Here is a 4,898-nt window from a genome sequence, read left to right on the forward strand (position 1 = left end):
AGCCACATAAAGCTTCTCATCTAAAGCATTATGGGCATTAACTAACCAATGGAAATGCTTTGAAGGATGTGAAGGAACAATTCTGACTAGTGTTTAGAATTTATTAGTTGATTTGAAATTCTCAGTAGCTGAACTTTCCTTTTCATGCCTTGGAAAGAATGGGACTATGTATCAGCCATACATTTTAAATTTGTTCTTTCATTCTGACTAATTTATCAAACTTTTCACAAACTGATAATTCCTCTGCTTTCTTCCAAAGTAAAGGTGAAACAATATAAGCAAAACATTCAATTCTTGACAAGCAACAAAGGATAGCATCAGGGAATAAGGGATACATGGAGAAAGAAAAAGGAAATTTGCATATCCATGAATTGGATAATCCTTTTAAAATCCAAAATTAACATATTTTGTAATGAACAGTGACTCAGTTCTATATTCTGGCTCAAAACCTGATCTTTCAAAAACTCACTAGGAAAATCTTAAATTTGCCTCCAAGTTACCCTCTTGTGCTATTTCAAAGTCCCCCCCACCAACACACACACACACACACACACACACACACACACACACACACAAAGTTCTTATAAAAATATATATATATATATATTTTGGCTTTTGAAAACAAAAGCCTCACTGTCAAGTTTCCCGTGGTACTCACATCTGCTTCAGGGATGCTAAAGCACATTTTAAACGTGACCTACATAGATTGCAAAAAAAAAAAAAAAAAAAAAAAAAAAGTCTTCCATTGATAGATAACATCCCAAGCAGTTGACCATGTGCTGTCCAATATGCAAAATAGTTTATTGGGGAAAAAAAAAAATCAAGCAGTGCTTTCATGTATCAACTTTAATTTCCCATGCATTCCTTAGCTTCACAGTTATTTATAGACCTTTTCCCAGAATAAATTGTAGTTTAAGTGAATAGCTTAAAACTACGGGAAGTGGCTTTTGTGTCTTTTGTGGTGTCTGTCTTTTGATTAAAAAAACAGAATGGATAAAATAATGGAGATAAAATCAAGAGGAAGCTATACTCGTCAATGGTTAAGGACCACAGAAAATAACTGATACAGCATTTTATAACTTAAATTGTGTGTCTGAACGTATTGCCACAACAGAATCAGTGCTGAAGCATAGTGATGGTCAGGTAAAGTATCCACTTTATGAAGACAAATCTGACAAGTCACCAGAATTTGAGCAAAGAGATCAGATAGGGAAAATCTAATGACAAGAATAACCCCCAAAGAGGGTCTCTTGTTCCCGCTAAAGACCATTTTCTTTTTTAGTTGAACTCCTCTCTGGCTTTCAGAGTGGAAAGTGGAGAGAATACATATAAATTCCAGAGTATTCTGTTCTCCATGTCCGTACGGCCTTGTTCACCTTGGCATGAGTAAGTCAGAATAACTTTGTCAAAAGGAACTCTGCAATTAAACATGCAGCATTAAAGGATCAAAAAGCTGTGTCCTCCGAGCTGGAGGCGGCCAGGGGCAGCTGGCAGGCGTGGAGGCGGAGTTCAGGGAGAGAAACGGAAGGGAAGAGCAGTTGTTACAGGTGAAGGAGAAGCTGGATAACCACCTCGCGGACATCGCCAAGGTGTCAGGCCACCACTCCTCCCGGCTGGCGGAAGTGCGCGGTGCGCTGCACAAGAAGGAGAGTCTGGTGGAGGAGCTGCAGCTGAGGCTCAGCGAGGCCGATGAGCAGCCGAGGGTCCTACAGACGCGCGTGGAGGAGGTCACTCTGCAGGCCCAGCAGAGCCAGCGGGCAGCAGCCGTGAGGCATGAGGAGGAGAAGAGGGAACTACAGAGGAGGTTGGCGGACCTGGAGAAGAGGATGGAGGTGAGCCGCAGCCAGCGTGAGGAAGCTGCTTCCACGGCTGCCGCTGGGCAGCACGAGGCCCTGCAGAAGGCGCGGCCGGGCGCACAGGGCCTTGCAGCTCCTGGAGCAGATGACCAAGGAGAAGGCTGACGCGTTGGCTTCCCTGGAGAACTCCAAGCAAACCAATGAAAAGTTGCAGAGCGAATTGGATACACTTAAAGAAAACAACTTGAAGAACGTGGAAGAGCTCAACAAATCGAAAGAACTTCTGACTGCAGAATCAAAAAATGGAGGAATTCAGGAAAGAAATAGAAGCCCTGACGCAGGCGGCGGCCCAGACGTCCCAGCAGTTCTCAGCACTGCAGCAGGAGAACGCGAAACTTGCAGATGAGCTGAGGAGAAGCCGGGACTAGGCCAGCTGTCAGCAGGAGCTGAAGGAAGAGAGAGCTGGGGGAGGTCGCCGCCGCCAAGGCCTTGCATCCGGTTGTCCAGGCTCTCTAGTCCGACAGGGTGAAGCTGGAGCTTCAGCTCAAGGAAAACAGGAGGCAGCTCAGCAGCTCCTCAGGTCACACAGACGCGCGGGCCAAGGAGGACGAGAAGGCCCAGGAGAGCCAGCCAATGTGGACCTTCAAAGGAAGAACCAGGACCTGAAGACGAAGGTGGAGCTGAAGTCCGAAGCCGCCGTGCGCGGGGATGGTGATGACCTCAACAGCTACAACAGCGACGACCAGGAGAAGCAGTGCAAGAAGCAGCCCCGGCTCTTCTGTGACATCTGCGACTGCTTCGATCTGCACGACACGGAGGACTGCCCCACGCAGACGCAGCTGGCCGAGGACCACCCCCCCCCCCAGCACTCGTCACGCCGTGGCAGCCACGGAGAGAACAGCCCCTCTTGAAACATCTGCGAGGTGTTCGGGCACTGGGCCAGCGCCTGCGAGGACGACTAGACCTTCTGAGCACCTGCCGCCTCCCGGCGAGAGGCCGCGGTGTCCCCACCGGGAGCCCCTCCCTCGGCCTAGGCCTGGACAAAGGCGGTGCCAGGTGTCCCCCGGCAGGTGGCCTCTGCCACCTTTTTTAAGTTCCTTCCTGTTGTGCGGTTCCTCCTCACATTTGCACTGAAGTACTTCCAGACTGCATTTGTATATTTAGGTTTTCGGGTTGAGCTTTGACACTGGAATGAGTTGGGAAAATGTGCCATTTGCCCTGTTCATCTGCTCGTTTACACACTTCGCTCTCGGTGGAGACGCGCCTGAGGCCCGCGGCCGCCTGCTCCGGTTGTCGGGGTCGCCTCGGCGGGAGCTCCGTGCCATTACGGAGTCACGAGGTCGCGCGGGGGCTGTGAGAGCCACAGCCGCCATGCTCTTCCCCTGCCGCGCTGATGGGCTTCGCTGAGTTCAGCTTCTAGGTAGTGTATGTATATATTTTTTTAAAAATCTCTATTTTGGGAAAAAAGTACACAATGTATCATTCTGTTCAGATTTTTACTTTTTTGAAAAAGAAACAAACAAACAAAAAAACCCTAGGCTGTTCGCAACAGCCCGGGCCAGAAACTCTGACTTTGCAACTTCTTCCTCATTGTTTCTTTATATACTTATATGTGTAAATGCTGGGAGCATTTTGTCCAAAGTCTTGGCCCTTCGCCAGCCGACATTCCCAGAAGCCAATTAGGTAATAAGCCACTCTAAAACACCAAATTAACCCATCTACGGTCTTAACAAGTTTTTGTTTTGTTTTGTTTTTTACTGTGCTTTTGGATGAATGTATGATGGGAAATTCAACGTTGATTTTGAATTTTCTTATCACAAAAATAAATGAAAGACCTCAACCATCAGAAATTTATCAGCCAGTTTGAATCTATTTATCTTCATTTGAATGTCTTCTAGGCTGTAAAAAGTAATTGTCTGTTCCGTGGTACATGTACAGAAAGAGCCTCTATAATCGTGCATACGCCTTTGACGTTATTTTCCCCACAAGATGATCAGCTGTGTGTTTAACAAGTGGAAACTCTTGAATCAAATTGTGGGTTGCGAGTTTAAGAGTTTAACGGGAGATGTTTCAAACGCAGACAGTATGTGAACAGTATTAAAATGTGCGCAAACAAACAAAAACCAATATAATTAACAACACAAAGTCATTTTTAAAGACCTTCCTATCTTCAATTCCTCATTTAGCTCAGTTACACAAATTCATACAAGTGGTCACAGATGTTCTCGCCTCAGTCTCTTGTCTTAAGATGTTTTTGATTTGGCCTGTACCTCTTTCTAACCTCGCTTTGAGGAGTGTTGCTTCTTAATTTTTTTCTGGTACATGGCCCATCTTACTCGAGTACCCTGAAGAAGGGTACTGCATGATCCTTCCTCTCTTCCCATCACAACTCGCCTAGTTAATCCCTGTTCATCCCTAGCTAGGAAGCCAAACACATACGGTGGTTTCTTAACACAGGATCTTATGTTTACTGTTGGAACATTTGGTTAATAAATTTTTCTTTCATTAAACTCTGTGGTCCATGAAAAGAATGGCATGTCAATTTTCCATCATTGTATCTGCAAAACCTACAAGTATTAAATTAATGGCTGGGTGGAGGGATGGTGGGATGGAAAAAGAAATGAATGAAAAGAAATGAATGGGCTCTCCTGATAAATAGGGTCTCTGCTTCTAGCTATATAAGGTTATCATACTGTAAAATAACTTATCTAATAAAAATGTAAACTACATGTCATTTTAAACTTACTTGTAGCCAGATTTTTAAAAAGGTAACTGTGTGATCTTTCTTCTCTTCATCACATCTCGCCTAGTTAATCCCTATTCATGCCAACCTAAGAAGCTTTCCTTTTAAAAAGGAAGCATGTTATGCTTAAATCATCCTAGTACATCCAAAAGATGGGTTTCACCATTAAATTTTTATATATTTTCATACTAGATCTTCACAAATCTGTGTATGATTTACAGTTCCATCATATCTCAGTTTGGGCGAGCTGCATTTCAGTTTCTCAATAGTTCCATGACCTTGCAAAACCTGATGCCAACAAAGCAAATCTGCCAGAAATTTATGAGAAAGATCTTGGAGGGAAAGGAAGAGATTATTGT

At 44.7% G+C, this 4,898-nt stretch overlaps 1 pseudogene; it reads left to right on the plus strand.

Annotated features, from left to right (window-relative positions):
* The first annotated feature begins 1,135 nt into the window (after positions 1-1,135).
* On the plus strand, positions 1,136-2,767 carry LOC101627085 (annotated as a pseudogene).
* The last annotated feature ends 2,131 nt before the right edge of the window (positions 2,768-4,898 follow it).

The sequence above is a fragment of the Condylura cristata genome, unplaced genomic scaffold (assembly GCF_000260355.1).
Source record: "Condylura cristata isolate star-nosed mole 26May11 unplaced genomic scaffold, ConCri1.0 scaffold00004, whole genome shotgun sequence".
Lineage (NCBI taxonomy): Eukaryota > Metazoa > Chordata > Mammalia > Eulipotyphla > Talpidae > Condylura > Condylura cristata.